The following is a 19168-nucleotide window of genomic DNA, read 5'->3' on the forward strand; positions in this document are numbered from 1 at the left end:
CTTCCTTCCCCAGCTCTGGAATAACTGCTTGTTAATCTAGCTTCCAGTCTTGGTGCTTCCTTCCCCAGTCCCAGAGGCAGTTGGAGAGCAGAAGACCCAGAGCCCAGCAGGCCTGTGACCAGTTTTTGTGCTACTACATCTCCACTGGGTGCACATGGGTAAGCTATTCCCCCATGAGACCCATCTGCAAAATGAGCATAGGTAGCAAACGAGACAGTCTGCAAGAATCCTGAAGCACAGTGCCTAGCTAGCATATGGTGAAGGCATATCTGTTTGCTTTGGCTGCTGTAATTACCATCAACTTGGTGACTTAAAACAACATGCATTTATGCTCTTACTCTTCTGGAGGTCAGAAGTCTGAATTGGGTGTCACAGGGCTAAAGCCAGGGCAACAGCAGGCAGGTGAGTAGCTCTGCTCCTTCTCTTTTGTTACTCTTCCAGGAATAGAGTATTAGGGGTGCTAAGAAGTGGAAGAGGGTTTCTGGTAGCCTGCCTTGGGCCCTTTTACAAGGGGCAAGGCCTTCTCAAAGGCAGTCCCCAAGTCCCCTTGAGCAATCATCAGACCTGCTTCTCAGAGATGGTAGAGGGTATCTTTGCTGACCCTGCCCCAACCTCCAACCTCTCTAATGGGTTCTGTAACCCCAGGACATCTTCATTACTCCCCTGGGCTGCTCACAACCATCCTGTCATGCCTACATTAGTGTAGACACAGGTGGCAGGTGGCAGTGGCTCAGCATTTCCAAGGGGGTAAAGCAAGGGTTGCTACCTACAGTTCACACACATACTCACAATGCATACATGTACACACATAATCATATATATGCACACACACTCACACACATATACACTCGTATATCCTCTCACACACACATACACACAGAGGCCTCATTCCTCTCCTACGGGCCAAACTCCAGTCTGCCTTTCCACTCCTCACCTCAGAATTGCAGTTGCTGCCTCCTCTCTCTCCCCACCATGTGCCCCTTCTCCAGGACTCCAAGGCTGGTGGCATTGGGTGAGGGTGGAGAAGTGCAAGCTCAGATAAAAAAGTGGATTTCCATCCATCCCCATTGGACCACTGAGAGTCTCAGCCTGTGGAATGAATGGGACACTGTGGGTCTATTCCAGACTTGGTTTCCCTTTACAGAGTGGAGTCATTTTACTATATGCCCCAAAGCAGAGAGTTCTGGGGTACTGTGGAAAAGGGAGTCAATGTGCATATGTTGCATGCACATATCTGTGGGTACATGCATTTTTGTGTGGGCATGTCCTTTAGCACACTTCGGGATTTGGGTCATGTGTTTATGGGTGGAGACATGAATTCTTCTCTGGATGTACAGGTTCATGTGTGTGCATGCCTGTCTGTAGATTGTATTTAAGTGTGTGCCCATGTGTGTACAAGTGATCATGTGCATGCATGTGAGCACATTTATATGTGTCTGCATGTGTGCCTGTGTTAGTCAGCTGGGGATGCTATAACAAAATACCACAGACTGGGGGATTAAACAACAGACATTTATTTGTCACAGTTCTGGAGGTCAGAAGTCCAAGATCAAGGTGCCAGCAGATTTGATTGCTGGACCTCACCTCTCTTTCTGGCTTACAGATGCCTTCTCACAGTGTCCTTATATAGTGGATAGAGAGCACTCTGGTCCCTCTTTCTTTGCTTATAAGAGTACTAATCCCATCATGAGGACCCTACTATCACAACTTCATCTAAACTTAATCACTTCCCAAAAGCCCCACTCCTAATGCTATCACATTGGGGTTAAAGGCTTCAACATACCAATTTGGGGAGGGGACACAAAAATTCGATGCTTAACACTGCCTGCGTGTGCATGGGTGCCTGTGTGTGCCTGCACGTGTGACCATGTATCTGTATGTCTGCATGTGTGTGCATGCGTACACACATGTGCGTGTGTGTGTGTGTGTGTGTGTGTGTGTGTGTGCACGCGCGCGCCAGAGGGTTGGCTGCAGCTCTGCCACCACTGGCCCCTCCAGATTCCCTGAGTGAGATTGCTTCCTGCCTTCTCCAGATAGGTATCTGGAGCTCTGCACTTGTCCAGTTCCAATCACAACCCTACAGTCACCCTCCTTGTGTGATGTGGAGATGGTAAACACGAACAAGACCAAAGGCATCCCAGAGCCCACTGAGAGTTTTTATGTTCTATCAGTTTCTATGCTCATCATTCTGTCTGCTTCTACTTCTGCTAAATGCCTATTTTTCCTTTAAAGCTCAGTTTCATGCCCCCTTCCCATGAAGCCTTGCTTGTCTGGCAGCTTATACTCCAGAAGGCTGAGTCACTCCCTTGTCTGAGTTCCCACAGTGCTTTGCATGCATCATTCTTATAGCACTTGCCAAATTTAGACATTTAGTGATTTAGACATTTCTGTCTCCACAGCTACCAAGGCAGGATCTGGAGTTGGTTCAGTTTGTCATGCTCAGGGACAAAGAGTGACTGAGAGAGTGCCTACTATTGTCCCATGAAGACCCAGAGCCCATGCCCAGGGGGACACAGTTCTCTGCCCAGACCCTCCCACTGGTTACAAACCCCTAATGAGACTGAGCTAAAAGAGGCAGGGCTGGTGAGGAAACATTGTGCCATGGTTTCTCTCTCCATCAATGCCAGTCTACCCCACTGGCAGCACAGGGCATGGAGGCAATCTGTGCTACAGTTGAGGGTGGGCACTCTCTGTGTCCTCCCACCTTGACCAGGAGGCATGCAGCTCCATAAACATTGGAGTGATCACAGGCCCAAAGATGAATGCCCTTCCCTGGATTGATGAGGACACCAAGTCCCAGAGGGACAGAATCTGACCAGAGTCTCTCAGCAAGGCAGTGACAGAGCTGGGCCTCAAATCCAGGGTTAACCCCTGTCCCATGTGACACAAGAAAGGCCATGCCACAAGCTCTGTCCGGCTGTCAGGGAGACAAGGCTCCAGATACTTCCTTTTCTACCAGGAACATGGACATCAAGTAGTCAGGGCAGCCAGGTCTGAAGTTCTGGAAGTGCTGCGGCAGCTCAGGGCACAGCAGCCACCAAGGAGATAAGGCAAAGGAGTTCTGCTGGCCACAACCCTTGATTCCTTTGAATGGGATCATGAAGAATGAGCAGGGTACCATACTGCTTGTGCTGGGAAGTTATATCCCTACCCATTACCAGCTGAATCCTTGAGAACTCGGTGAGCTTTCAAACTGCCAATTTCTACTGTTTCAGTAGACACAGGGACTTTCAAATCCCCACTGCAGGACAGAGGAAGAACTCCAAATGGTCCATCTGAACTGGCAGCACAGGGAGCTCAGCAGAGCTTTGTTAGACCAGAAATAGAAAAGCGGGGGTTGGGTGTAGGGAAGGAGTCTTTGGAACTTTGGCTACTTTGTGCTTTGTGATATTTGGCTCTGAGCCCGCACATTTCTTGAATACAGAATAGAGAGCTGGGCAAGACAGTAGAAATAAATTTTATCAACACAAAATCACTGCAGTCACAGACTTGGCCTTCTTTCACCAGGTAGGGTCAATTAGCAGAAGAATGCAGGGCAGATTTTCATTTTAAATGGTTTAATAAAAGTTTTGGTAAAATTAACATGCAAACTACCAATCTGTCTTTCAAAGCGTGTATTATCTGGAAATTGATTGTAACTTATGCTCATTTTTAGAAGTGTAATTCCTTGAAAGATATTGAAGTCGCCCCTCCTCATTCTCCTCACCCACCTAGTCCTACCCCTCCCATCACAATTTAGTTAGCAGTGCCCAGGGGTCACATGGGTTCAGTGGTTCTGGAGTTTCTTTGGGATCTGATATGCGCTTGAGCTTCTTCCTTCACTCAGAGAGCTGGAGGCCACCGAGCCAGCTTTCCTCACTCTTCAACAACACAGGGTACCAAGTGCTCCTCAAACCAGCCCCTGCTGCCTGGGGCACAAAGCTTTGGGTTGTGTGCTAAGATGACAAGGGACAGCCCACCAACTGAAATTGGTGTCCCTCACCTCAGGCCCTAAGGAGACAAGCCAGGCCTGACCTAGCTGGGTGCCTCCATTAGTCAGACCATCATTCAAGATATGACAACTGGATGTCTGCTTTGTGCCTGACACAGTGCCAGGCATTGATTGGTGTGGGGGTCCAGACAAGATATCAGCTCTCAGGGGTCTTAGAGCACAGCCAGGAGGCAAAGCTCGGGGGTCAGTCAAGCCTGGGTTGGAATACTGGCTCCTGGTGCCACAACTGATGGGTCCTGTGTGGCCTTGGGTCCTTGTTTCCTCATCTGAATAATAAGGTCAGCAAGAAACTGCCTCTCAGGGTTGCTGTACTGATTCTAGGGTGCATGGCCCAGGTGAACCTCAGCTTAAGCTGGAATGAGATCAACAAGCTTCAGTCTGTGTTGCTCCATTTGCATCTGTGGTTTCTGTTCATCGTCCTCATCAGAACTCCAGTTGTCCTATGAGGACCACCAGGTCCAGCACTGTTCATAATGGGGAGAGCGGCTCTGCAGAGTAAAGGGAGCATACAGTCCCTGGAGCTGAGATGGCTATGAAGGGGTGGGAGCAGGGGCCCAAGGCTGGCATGGCCTCCTGTTCTAATGCACCTGAAACCCTGAGCTGATTGGTCTCGGGGAGCCTATGGGAGAACAAGCAGGGCCCTTCAGGTTAGCCAGGCCCCAGGCCCAAGTTGCTGACAGATGTGGAGACCAGGTCCACAGGAGGCAGAGCTATATTCAAGGTCACATGCAAGTCAAGGTGGCCCTAGGTCCCTCTATCCTAGGCCAGGACTCTTGTCAGGGCCTTCCCAGATGCCCATGGACTCTGGAGGTCAAGGCAGCCCCATCCAAGATCACCAGGAGTGATAGGTATAATTATGGGGCTGCCATGAGATTTTCTCCTTGGGGACTCTGGTCATCTGCTGAAGGTGACAGACACTGAGCACTTGGTCTCCAAGAACACCGGGCACATCTCAGAAGCAAATACCCTGGCCCCGAGTTGGCCCTGGTGGTGGCTGACAGGGTATTTACAATGGTGTCCAAGGAAGCCATGGGCAATCTCTCCCTTCCTCCCTCCATTCATCTCTTTCTCCTTCCTTCCCAGGCTGTCAGAGGGTTTGCTCTCCTTAAGTGGGAAGGCACTGCCATTTGCAGGCCAGTAGCTTTCCCAGCCTTCCCTGGTGCTGGGCATCTCTGCAAAGGAGAGCAAGCTACACTGGTCATTGGCCCACAAGCAGGTTCTCACCTGAAGGCACACACAAAGCGTAACCAGCAGCAGCTCTAGTAGCAGAATCTCACCCTGCCACAGCCCAAAGTGGGCTCATCTTATGTCTCCAACATAGCAAAAATGCACTGCAGAGATGCAGCTTGCAGTCCAGGCCTCTCCTTCTTACTGAGCTCTCACTTGGCTATCCCTGGAGGGCAAGTGGGAAGCAGGAGCCACAGGGCAGAGGACAGGACTTGGAGAGTAAGACCTCCATTAGATGAGCCTAAGGATGAAGTCACTAAGACTGGAAGAAGCCAGCCTGACAGGGGGCCCTGGACCCCACCAGATACAGGCAGTTGGGGCCCCCAGAGGACCCTGCTCCCCAGAGCAAGGGAGGGATCTGAAGCCTTAGGCACAGGGCTCCAGTGACCCAGAGGGGTTTGATTGAACAAGAAACCTGGTGGCCACAATGACAAAGGAGAGTTTGAAGGCGGGTGATGGGGTCATCACTCCTTGGGCTCCCAATACAGGCTTACCAGCTTTCCTTCTCCTCTCAACACTAGAGTTGGGGCTGCGGATACAGCTTTATAGATTTTACCCCTTCTTTCCCAGACCCAAAATGCAAAGGGGGAAGCCGAGAGCCTTAAGAATTCCTCATATTTCTCCCCTGCCTAATTTAGCCCTGGAATGGGCTGAGCTGCTCATGAAGGAGCTGCTGAGGTTTTTCTGGGTAATGATCGTGGGCTGTCATTTCTGGTATAGCTGGCCTCCTTGTCTGAAAGCATCAGGTTTATCACAGCAAAGGCAGGCCTGAGTGCCAGGGGCCTAGGAACTGCCTGTTAGTCCTTTCTGAGGAGGGAAAGAGGATGATGGGTCTAGTCACAAGGCTAGGAGCAGGGCGTCCTGCTCCTTTTACCCAGGGAACAGCAGGGTAAGCTGCCAGGAGAATGGGATGCATGTAGCCGCAAAGGGAACCTGTGTTTTAGTGTGAGGGGGCTGTCACAAAGTTCCAGATTTTTCTGTGAAATTCCAGATTCTCAGCTGGTGTGAGCCAAGCCCCCACTCTGCAGGAAGGAATGGACACAGACATCTCAATGTGGGGCAGAGAGACACAAGAGAGTGGTTGGGGTGCCAGGTGGCCTCAGACATGTCTCTTCCACTCTGTGCCTCTGGATTTTCTGTTTTCAGGTGGGGCTATGAATTAGACTTCCCACACAGGGCAGTCATAGAAATGGCCTTGGTTAGTTAGACAAGTGCTGAGCATAGAGCTGGGCCGGGGAAGTGAGGCTGGCTATTGAGGAGATTTGAATGCCATTCTAAAATATCTAAGGTGAATGTCAACAAGGGCAAAGCAAGAGAAGGAGGCACCCACCCTAAAGGACCCTATAGGCAGTCGCTCTGTATGAAACAACTTAAGCTAGGGCTGGAAGATCACCCTGCCATCCAGCCAACCTTGCCCTTCTGCTCTTTTCTGACACTCTTTGATGCCCTCTAGACTCCTTTATGCTGAGGACAGTCAACACCAGGTCCTCTTCCTTTCAAAACTCTCTGAAGCAATATGGCATGGAGCAATTAAAATAGATCCTAGAGTCCAATGAAGTGGGGTCTGGTCCCAGCTCTATCACTTACTGCCCAAGTGACATTGGGCAAATCACATTCCTACTCATTCTAAGCCTTAGTTTTCTGACCTTTAAAATGCAGGCTTATTGCACACAGGAGGGGCCCAAAGCTGCTTGGTTCCATCTACATTCTAAACACAGCCACATCCCCACCAAGGCAGACCACTGTACCCTCTCCCAACCCTAGCCCAACAAGCCCCCTTTCAGGTCCCTCTAACCCTGTCCCACTCCCAGGTGTCAGGAGCCCAAGGTTGAGCCTGGCCATGCCATTGAGGATAGAATGCCAAGGAATGTCAATAAGCTGTCTTGGTTGCCATGGCCTGGCCTTCTCTCCATCTTGCTAAGAGTCTCAGTTATGTCACCTGGTTTGTCAAAAGAAAGCCAGTGTGAGACCTTGTGATTGGCTAAGATCATTAGATGAATGACAATCCAATTGGCAGCAGCTGGGGTGGGTAGAAGAAATAAGGGGAAGCCAGTGAATAGAGATAGAGAAAGCCCTGAGCTGAGAGGTAGGACACCTAGGGTCAAATGCCTTCACCCTCACCCTGCCTTGTTCTAACAACAGTCTTAAGCATGGCGCTCCCTGCCCCCTTCAGGAGCTGCAGTAGATTCTCATAGACTTAGAAACAGTCCCCTCTTGGAATGTTTTTTTCTTGTCTATCTTCCTTGTAAGATGGCAAGCACAGGAGAGGAGTAATGAGGTGGATCTTGTTCACCACTTTACCTCCAATGCTGGCAAGCAATCAGCGTTTGGTAAATATGTAGTGACTATAAGAATATATAGATGAATGGAGTGAACAGGAATATCTTTGGTAATCTATTAGAAACTATGCACATCCCAAGTAGTCCTCTTATGGAAACCCAGTGGGTCAAAGGCAGGAACACAAATTCAGGCTTCTAGACTCTTCTTCCTGATACAGCCCAGCCAAGGGTGTCTTCCTAGAATGCTTTTGGCTGGGCCAGCTGTTCCTTCTAACCTTGGTGTTGGTCAGAGTTGCCTCCCAGGGTGTCACCTGCATTCCCTACTATCAGAGTTGAGGTCCAAGGATCAGCCACCTTGAGACCCAGAAGGAAAGCGATAACTGAAGCATGCAGCACACCCAATATAGTAGTCTACTTTAAAGTCAAACTGTTACTATGGATCTGGGACCTCAAGGTCAGCACACATTTGTACTTTGCCTTGGAATACTGGCATTTTTCTTTCAGAATAATGGGGGAGTGTGTGTGTTAAATGTAAGGGGAGGTAGGAGAAGAATGCTGCTGTTCAACCCTCTCCCAAAATGAGCCAAGAGAGCATGTCTACTGTCCTTTTTCAGCTGTTCAAGCTAGCCTGTGCCTAGGGTCAGATGGCAGACAGCAAAGAAGGGAGGGAAGAAAAGAGAGAAGGAGAGAACAAAATAAAGAAGGAAGGAAGGAAGGAAGGAAGGAAGGAAGGAAGGAAGGAAGGAAGGAAGGAAGGAAGGAAGAAAGAAAGAAAGAAAGAAAGAAAGAAAGAAAGAAAGAAAGAAAGAAAGAAAGAAAGAAAGAAAGAAAGAAAGAGAGGAGGGAGGGAGAAAAGGATGAAGGGAGGAATCTTAGAGGCTGCATCTCTTAAAGTTCTTGATTCCTCCCAAGACTTATTTTCTCAACACTGCCATCCCTTGCCCCTAGAATGGCTTGCCCTATTAGAGGTTTTTGGTTTGGGGTTGTTTTATGTGAGAGTGCATACAAGCAATGCCTAGCCATTAACTGTCCATAGCCAGCTCCTGAGATCCACCTTCAGAAAGAGTCCTCAATAGAGCATTCTGGAATGCCTCTATCAGTACCTGGGAAAGGGAAATGGCTTCCAACTTTGCTGTTGAAGACCAGTTTTAAGATAGAAAACACACTAAAGATCATTCCAGTCTTCCCCTCTCATCATACAGATGGGATCACTGAAGCCAGGGAGAAAGCAAGCCTCTTTTGAGTTTACCATGTCAGGCCCAACCCAAGGAACAGACCATCATCAGCCCCAAGTTCCAGCCTCATTTGAGCTCAGATCTTCATCAGGGTACTAGGCCTACAGTGGAATGACCAGTATGATTACTCAATGGTCAATAGCCCAATGGCCAGCATGGAAAACACTTCTGGACATTTCATTGAAGCATGCCCATTTGAGAAATTTATAGCCCATGGTAAAGGAAATTTATAGCCTGAGGTCCTAGCAGGGCATGCATTGGGACAAGAGCCTAAAGTTTCAGACTTTGGCATAGCTCCTGAGTAGTGCTGGAAGCCCAGGGACATTGAAGCTCCATAGCCAACCAGGCAGCAAGTCTGCATCCCCCCACCACCTGGGCCTGAGCACACATGCCCAGGAAACACGACCTAGAGACACTCTCCAACAAACAAAACAGTAAATAAAGCCCTGTACACCTGGCACAGACAGGTGCCAAACTTATGCTGCCTTTGTAGGAGCATCTCCTGTCAGTGAAAAATCTAGGGAGTTCGGGTGTGTTACAGCCTCCTCAGTCTGAAACTGTGGCTGGCCTTGGGCCTTGACCCCCAAAGCCTGACGTGAGAACCAGGGGGCTGCTTGCCCTGAGACCTGTGACTTTTGGTCAGCAGGCTTCTCTGAAAGGTGGCCTGCCATAATAGTATGAGCACCATCTGCATTTAGGCTACCTGTGCTAAGATTCTGCCCTTGTTACTGGCTAGCCACCTGCCCTAATTAGCTGAAAGGTCTCAAAAGCAAAACTGTGGTTTCCGTGAAGAAGAAGAAATTCTGCTTCGAGACTGCAGCATCAACTCCTGGCCGAGTTTACAGCCTCCTGGTCTGTCCTGGAAATTTTAGAATTGTTAGTTCCCACAGTCACATGAGTCAGTTCCTCAACATAGTCCTTATATATTTATGTTTTACTGTCTCAGTTTCTCTGGAGAACCCTGCCTGATACAATGAGTAACTGTAAAGTGCTTGGGGTGACATCTGGGACACAAGTAAACACTACACGTGGGATCCTAGAATAAACATCTTGCAGCTTGGGCTATGGGTGGAGTTTGGGAGTGGCAGTGCATGGAGTGCCCAAGCACTCACGTTTGCCCTCACCCTCCATTCATCACCAAGGAAGCTCCTGTGCTCATCAGAGTTCTCTAATTAAGAAGGGGGTGAATGAAACTTCCCAAATCGTAGGAAGTGGCTTCCGATGCAAACCTGGTAAACAGAAAACTGTTCTGCCAGATAATCTGCAAAGAAATTTCATAGTACTTTAAATATAGTTGGGAAACGCTCTATCTCCCTCCTGAAAAATTCAAAGCCTTCATGATCTAATGAAGACCCTGATTAGTCCTCCTGGAAAGAGAATTATTTTATGTTGTTTCACCCAGAATTTCCTAAACATTTTTGACCTCAGAATTATTTTTTCTTAGTACAGTTATTCTATTCACATTGGTAAAACTCATGCTCCATAGAACACATTTCTGGAAATACTGGACTTGGTGGCCTTTAAGTGGCCTTCTAGCTCCACAGGTTAGGGTTTTTGTTTTGTTTTTTTAAAAATTTACTCAAGACTTATAAACCTGGTTGGCTCCCTATTAATTGTCATTCACTCTTTGGGATGTTATGACTCACAGAAGGGTTTCTGCCTGAGTGCAAATAAATATCTGTGGTCACAATACCCTTGGCAGTGGCACAGGGACTTGAAAGCAGTAACCCTTTGACTATCTGGATTTGACACTCTGACCACAGATGAGTTGTGCAGTGGAATGCAGACCCCCTGCAGATTGTATCTACCAAGAAAGTTTGAAGCAATGGTTTTGGGCTGTTAGGGAGTTAGAGATTTTATTTTATATTTTATTTTATTTTATTTTATTTTATTTTATTTTATTTTATATTTTATTATATCTTTATTGATTTCAGAGACAGGAAAGGAGAGAGAGAGAGAGAGAAAGAGAGAGAGAGAGAGAAACATCAATGATGAGAGAGTCACCCATCGTCTGCCTCCTGCACGCCCCTGACTGGGGATCCAGCCTACAATCTGGGTGTATGCCCTGACTGGGAATCGCCTGGATCCTAGGTCGATGCTCAACCACTGAGCCATGCCCGGCTGGGTTAGAGATCTTTTTGAAGACCTGAGAAAAGCTATGGAACTCTCCCCAGAAAAACACACAGAAGCCCACACACATGCACACATATGTGCATACAAAATCTGCATCCAAGTCCAAGGGTCTTATGAATGAGCTGAAGCTCTCCCTAGATTTGCTAGGGGTGTGTGGAGTTGGCTTAAGAATCCTTAGGATGGCCTTGAACTCCTGGATGGGGCTCACTTCTGACAATATTTGACAACCTCCCCCCGCAAGGAAGTCTGGACACTTCTTATTTGCCTACGTGCAAGGTACAGGGGCCAGGAGACTCAGCCCCTGCTTTCAGAGCTGGCCTTCTAACAAGGGCCTTGAAAAAGGCATTTGTAGTCTCCTGGCCATGGTTAAATTCGGAAAATAAGAGGAATTATAGGAGTGCACTGGACAAAAGGGCCCATCTGCGGTTTCTGCTGAGAGGATTGAGAATGGTTGGTATTAATCACACAGATAGCTTCTTAGGGGTGGGGCTCTGAGCTGCGATTTAAAGAATGTGGGTTGTGGCTTAGGGGGATCTAAGGCCAGTTGTTGCTTGCACAGGGACAACACATGCAAAGGCTCTGTGGTGGGAAAGGGGGGGGTGTATTTGAGACAATGGGAGTGTCAGTAAGAAAGAGAACCAAGCATGGGTCAAGTGGAAGGTAAGCATGAACTCACAGCAACTCAGGCTGCAAATGGTAATCCCACCCTACATTCCGCAAACATCCCAGGGCCCTCCTTTATGCAAAATCCCCTCCAGCCTGGCAGGCAGGTAGGGCATGCATGCTCCCTCCTCGATTCAATCCCTCTGGAATTCCCCAAAGCAGCTGTCCAAAGCCATCACCACCAGCCTCTTCCAGCCCCCGCCCCACCTGCCTCTGCCAGTAGCATGCTCAGCTCAGGCTTTTCAGAAACAACCAAGGTCTTCTAGCGTGATGCCTCCATCATCCTCGCCACTTCAAAATCACTGCAAGCCTCCCTTGCCTTTTTTCCTTCTTTCTATTCAATCTCAGAGGAAAAAATGAATGGCTGCTCCTTCCCTTGTGCATGGTGACCCATCCCCTGGGTCTTGGACCCCATCTTGTCCCATCTCCTCTGGGACCTCACTTCTTCTAGAAAGAGTGTTCTGCTGTGATTGCCTCCACATCCCCCACATCTCCACAACCACCTCTGCTTCTAAGGCTGAAACATCCAGCAATCTTTGATGTATCCCCTACTCCCCATCACCTTGCAAAAACACTTCCCCCACAAAAACACTGGCCCACACCCCTTTCCCTTGATGAACCTTCTGCTCACCCTTCATATATCAGCTGAACCTTCACAATTTAGGGAAGCTCTCCTAAGCCCCTCTCCGCAGTTGACAAGACTCCGACCATCTCTTATACACCTGTTGCACTGTTTGCAGCCTCTGTATGGGGCACATTGCACCAGGTATATAAATGTCCTATGTTTGTCTCCCCAACCTGCCTGGAAACTCAGTGAGGGCAGGTGTGTACCTACTGTCACAGCCTGCACTCCCCAAAAAGTTGAATCAGAGGCATATGCTTATGTGTGAGTATTTGGGGGGAGAGAATGACCACAGGCAGAAGGAGTGAGGGGCAGGGGGAGCAATGCAAGGAAAGAAGGAAAGTCAATACAAGAATATGTTTATCAAGTTGACTGCTGTGAAAAGCAACTGGCTGCTTGAATTTATGGGACCATCTAAGAAGTCATATGAAATGTATCTCAAGATCATCCATGGTGGAAGAAAAAAGAGAAGCAGTTATCTCATGAGGTGTTAACCCCCCAGGCACCAGGTGCACATATGTGGGTGCTGAGTGAGAACTGTTTTATGAAAGGAGGACGAACCTCTGGCACAGAAGGCATAATCTTGCTCCCAAATCTTAAGAGTCTGCACTCTGACTTTGATATTAGAGCTTGCCAAAGATTCCACACAGCAGGTTTGTCTACCACACATATGTGGTATACTGCTAGCACCATTAGACCTGATAAGTCATTAGGCTCAAGCTGTAGAGTAGCTTTCATTTCAGCTTGGGACCACAGCATAGGCTTTTCTTGTTCTAAACACCACTCAAAACTGACAACCTCTCAACAACTCAATAAATATCTTGGAGCAAAACTCCCAACTGCATTCTATGTTGCCTCCAAAATCCAAAAGACCCACTAAATGCTGTGTCTCTTTGCTCGTGGTAGGTGATTCAAGGTAAAATAATTTGTCTTTTTTTTTCTTTTTTTAAATTTTGTTCCTCAGTCTCTCTTGTTTATTAGATTCCACATATGAATGAGATCATGTAAAACAAAATCAGGAAGAATCAGAAAACGTGAATAGGCTTTGATGAAATCAAAGCAGCAATAAAAAATTTCCCAGCAAACAAAAGCTCTGGTCTAGACAGCTTCACAAGGGAACTTTCTAATTCTTTAAGTTGTAGGGTTAGATAGTTTACTAAATTTTTTCTTGATTTTTGAGGTAGGCCTGTAGGCTATGAACTTCCTGCTTAGGACTGCTTTCACTGTGTCCCACAGATTTTGGGTTGTTGTGTGTTCATTTTAATTTGTTTCCAGGGAGCTTTGATTTCTTTCTTGATCTTATTGGTAACCCATTCATTGTTTAATAACATGCTATTTAGCCTCCATGTGTTTGAATGTTTTGAGGTGTTTTTACTGTAGTTAATTTCTAATTTCATGCCATTGTGATGTTTGATATGATTTCAATCTTCTTGAACTTGTAGAGACTTGTTTTGTGTCCTAACACGTGAGAAAGACCCATGTGCAGTTGAGAGGAATGTATATTCTGCAGCTTTGGGTTAAAATGTTCTGTAAATATTAATTAAATCCATCTGATCTAGTGTGACAGTTAGAATTACTGTTTCCTTATTGGCCTTTTGTCTAGAAGGTTTATCCAGTGAAGTCAGTGGGGTATTAAAGTTCCCTAGTATGATTATATTGCTCTTGATCTCTCCCTTAAAGTCCTTAAGGTTGTTATTGATAGGTCCTTATTTACTGCCATTTTAATTCTTTTTGTTTTGTTTTGTTTTTAAATTTATCTTTATTGTTGAATGTATTACAGGTGTCCCATTTTTCCCCCCATTGACACCCTCCACTTCACTCAAACCCCCTCCCCAGGCCTTCACCCCATTATTGTCTGTGTCCATGGGTTATGCAGAAATGTATGTAACTTCTTTGGTTAATTTCTTCCCAAACCCCACCCCCTTCTCTCTTCCCTCTGAAATATGACTCTCTGTTGCATGTGTCAATGTCTCTGGATCTAATTTGTTTGTCAGATTATTTTGTTCTTTAGCTTCTTCTTAAAGAAGACCCTTCAACATTTCCTGTAATACTGGTTTGGTGGTGATAAGGTCCTTTAGCTTTTTCTCATTTGTGAAGCTCTTTATCTCACCTTCATTTCTAAATGATAGCTTTGCTGGGTAGAGCAATCTTGGTTGTAGGTTCTTGCTTTTCATCACTTTGAATATTTCCTGCCACTCCCCTCTGGCCTGCAAAGTTTCTGTTGAGACATCAGCTGACAGTAACATAGGTGCTCCTTTGTAGGTAACTAATTGCTTTTCTCTTGCTGCTTTTAAGATTCTCTCTTTGTCTTTAACCTTTGGCATTTTAATTACAATGTGTCTTGGTATGGGCCTCTTTGGGTTCCTCTTGTTTGGGACTCTCTGTGCTTCCTGGACTTGTAAGTCTATTTCTTCCCCCAGGTAGGGGAAGTTTTCTGTAATTATTTTTTCAAATAGGTTTTAAATTTCTTGTTCTCTTTCTTCCCCTTCTGGCATCCCCACAATATGAATGTTGGGCTGCTTAAAGTTGTCCCAGAAACTCCTTACACTATCTTCATATTTCTAGATTCTTTCTTCTTTTTGTTCTTCTGGTTGAGTCTTTTTTGTTTTCTCATATTCCAAATTGCTGATTTGATTCTCAGTGTCCTCTACTCTACTGTTGATTCCTTGTAAATTATTCTTCACTTTAATTCATGTAGCCTTCATTTCTGATTGGTACTTCATTATGTCATTGATGATCTCACTAGTTTCCTGAATAGTCTTACTAAGATCCTTGAGCATCCTTATAACCATTATTTTGAAATCTGTATCTAGTAGCTTGCTTGGTTCCATTTCATTTAGTTCTTTTTCTGGAGATTTCTCCTGTTTTTTCTTTTGTGACATGTTTCTTTGCCTCCTCATTTTGACTGCTTCCTGGTGTTTGTTTCTATGTATTAGGAAGAGCTCCTATGTCTCTTGGAATTGGTAGAGTGGCTTTGTGTAGTAGGTGTCCTACAGGGCCGAGTGGCTCAGCCTCCCCAGTCACCTGAGCTGGGCCTTCTAGGTGCTTCCATGTTTGGGCTTTGGGCACTGTCTTGTAGTTGAGCCTTGGTTGCTATTGGCATCACTGGAAGGAATTGATCCCCAGGCTAATCAGCTGTGAGGACCAGCTGCAGCTACAGCCAAAGAGCTGCTGTGCTGGAGACACCCCAGTGGAGCAGGATTTACTTCAATGGGGCTTTGGTGTTCACTGAGTGCTCCCTTTGAGTGTGTCTCTCATGGATGTGATAAGTAATCCAGTGTGGTTGATTCTGACTACCAGGTGCACTGTCTCTGGAGCCTCCAGGGAGGTGCAAAGTCAGCCTCTGCCTGTGCCTTACCCAGGGCCACCCAGCATGAGCTACACAGCAAACTGTAGATTTCAGCTACTTTTTCTAGGCTTGGAGGTGTCCAGGAGAGGGCAAGCTATGAACCAATGCAGGCTGCCACTAGTGCCAGGCCTGAGACCACTTATCCAGAGGTATGGGGCAAGCTGAGGCAGGCTGCTGCTTGTTTGAGAGATTTTAGGAAAGTCCTAAGCATGAGACTAGAGAGGCCACTTGCATAGAAAAGTCACTGGAAATGGCTTGGATGAACTTTCAAGTAGGGAGGGGCAGGGTCTCCAGGAATCACCAGGGCTGGGTGAAAGGTGTGAGTCAGGTTGATGGACATTCAGAGAAGGTGCCTGCCTGCTGGATCTGTGGGTGGAGGGCTCATCAAAGGAACAATGGCCTCTACCAACTCTCCTGTCTGGGAGAAAGCTGTGTCTCCAGCTCTCTCCTTTATTCCAGGCAAGTTAGTTCCTCCTCAAATGTCCCAGGTTCCTTTCAAGCTGCTGCCCAGCACTGGGGCTCAGAGGAAGTGCATCTGAGTCAGTATTCTAGCCTTTTAAGAGGCGTTCCCTGGGACTTCAACAGCCTCCACTCTCTCAGCCACAATCCCTGCTGATTTTTATAGCTCAAAGTTGTGGGGACTACTTCCTGGCACTGGAACTCTCATCTGGGGGGCCTATTGTGTGGCTGGGACCCCTTGCTCCTCCAGGACACCTTCACCACCAAGATATACCTCCCAGTTTTAAACCATGGCACCTGGGTGGGGGATTGTGGCCCCATCCCTGTGATTTAGCCCCAATCCGGCCCAAATTTCCACCCCTCCAACCCATCTTGATGTGCTTCTTCAATTCCCTAGTTGTAGAACTTCTGTTCAGCTAGATTTCGGGAGGTTCTGAATGATGGTTATTCTGTATTTTATTTGTAATTTTGATGTGGTTGTGGGAGGCGGCAGGTACCACTGTTACCTACGCCATCATCTTCTATTTTAATTCTTTATGCCTATGTTTCTCTCTCTATTTATTATTCTTATTGCAGCAGTCCCTGTAACATTTCTTGCAATGCTTCTATTTTTACTTCTATTTAGAGCAGTCCCTTTAACATTTCCTACAATGCTGGTTTGGTGGTGATAAACTTATTCAGCCTTTTCTTGTCTGGGAACCTCTTTATTTCACCATATATCTTGAATGATAGCTTTGCTGGATAGAGTAATCTTGGTTTCAGATCCTCGTTTTTCATTACCTTGAATACTTCATGCCATTCCCTTCTGGCCTGTACAGTTTCTGATGAGAAGTCAGCTGAAATCCTTATGGGAGCTCCTTTGTAGATAACAGATTGCTTTTCTGTTTCTGCCTATAAGATTCTCTCTTTGTCTTGAATTTTTGGCATTTTAATTATGAGGTGTCTGGGCTTGGGCCTTTTTGGGTTCTTCTTGCTTGGGACTTTTTGTGCCTCCTGAACTTGTGTGACTTTTCCCTTCACCAGGTTAGGGAAGTTTTCTGACATTATTTTTTCAAACAGGGTTTCTTCTACCCGTTGCTTACTTTTGACCCTTCTGGAACACCTATGATGTGAATATTGTTACATTTCATGTTGTTCCACAGCTCCCTTATACTGTCTTCCTGTTTTTTTAATTGTTTTTCTTTTTGGATCTCTGATTGAGAGATTTTTTTCTACCCTGTATTCTAATTCACTGATCCGATCCTCAGCTTCCTCTAATCTGCTGTTTATTCCTTGCAATGTATTCTTTATTTCTGTTATGTCATTCTTCATTTCCTTCATAGATTCCATATCTTTTTTCATGCTGTTGAGCATCCTTACAATCAGTATTCTGAACTCTATATCTGATCAATTGTTTATCTCCATTTAATTCAACTTTTTTCTGAAGATTTCTCTTGTTCTCTCATTTGGGGCTTGTTTTTTGGTCTCCCCATTTTGGCTGCTTATTTGGGTTTGTTTCTATGTATTAGGTAAGCCTACTAAGACTTTCAGTATTTTTGGAGGGTATCTGGTGCAGGCCAATGTCAGATGCTGTTTGTGACTGTCCTTGAGTACCCTGTTTGGAACTATCAACAACCTAGAGCTTGAGGTCCCCTCTGTTGGGGCTGGGTGCATTCGAACAGGAACAAGATGCACACCAAAGTCTACTTTTCTAAGGCTTGGATCCAGAAGCCGATCAGGCAAAGACTCAAAGCACTCTGAGGTCTGCCTCTACCTGCAGGCTGCTTAATCTGACTCTCTCAATGAGCCTCAAGCTGTAGAAACTCCCCTGGGTGGGGTGGTTGATTGTTATCAGTCTCTTAATAAGCCTCAGGCTGTAGAAACTCCACTGGGTAAGGCAAGAGGTTTTCCAGCAGGGTGGGGCAATTGCTTCCCCCTCAGGCAAAAGGTGCTTGGATGGTAAATGTCTGCCTATGAAAGGTGTCCTCTGTAGTGCGGGGGAATGGGTTGGCACAGGAATCCAGAGGGGTGCCCTCTGAGCTCTATCTTCAGAGCTCATGACCCCAGATTCTCCTCACACAGCTCCAGCCCACTCTGCCCTCCCTCTGCTGGAGCTCAAGGTGAGTGACTGCACACAAAACTTTGTGCATTGGCTCTTTAAGAAGTTGCCTGCATTTTCAGCCATTTCCCCCTGGCAGAGAGAAGCCCTGCTGCTTTTCAGAGCCACATGATATGTGGGCACCTTTTTCAGTTCTGGTGTTCTTACCTGGGAAGCTCAACCTAGGGCTTAGGCCCCAGAGTCCTCAGTGGGAACCCTCCACAGCTGAGATATCACTCCAGACCTTCAGCTGCTGTTTGTGGGAGCTTAGCCAGCCCTCTCATGCCTCCGCACTTCTTACCAGTCTCTATGTGGTCTCTACTTTTCCTCCTTGGTTGTGAGGGTGCTCTCCAGCTAGTCTTCAGTTTCAGTTGATTATTCAGGATGGTTTGTCTATATTTTTGTTGTAATTCCAGTTTGATACTGGGAAAGTGTAAGTGTAGCTTCCATTCAGTCCACTGCCATCTTTAATCCCTCTGTTTTTTTTCTTAAAGTAGATGTCACAGCATGTTTTAGATCATTAGATTCCCAAAAAATTCACTGACATGGCAGACCCTTGTATCTTCTTGGAGTCTACCTGCCACATTCTTATTTGCATGTGTTTTACAAGAACATCTGAGGTACTTGTCACTTGATGTTCACCAGGTCCAATTAACACAAAGTGAGCAATTTCATCAATATGATGGACCAGTGTGATGGTCTGTGAAATATCAAGAAAGTTAAGACCCTTACAGACTACATTGTGACAAAGCAGAGAACAGAGAATTCACCTAGCCCTAGAGTAAAATAATGAATATGTACTGCTGGCCTTCTCATGCAAAGACAAACTCGTTTTAATCCCACATATAGATGGAAATTAAAATAGTACATCACCATGGATGATCTTGATACACTCTCCAGATCAATTGCCACACACCACCAAATTCCAAAGTATGTTCTGATCTGCTTTAATAAAGATAGCACATCCAGCAGTGCAGCAACAGTGGGAGCAACCACCTGGTTAAGTTTGTAGTAAGCATTTCAACATCATTTGCCACAATCCATCTGGTCTTTGCTGGAACCATATAGATACATTGAACAAGGATATGATGAGGACCAATACCCTTGCATCCTTTAGGTCTTTGATAATGGAA

Source organism: Miniopterus schreibersii (assembly GCF_964146895.1).
Source record: "Miniopterus schreibersii genome assembly, chromosome: X".
In the NCBI taxonomy this organism is placed as follows: Eukaryota; Metazoa; Chordata; class Mammalia; order Chiroptera; family Miniopteridae; genus Miniopterus; species Miniopterus schreibersii.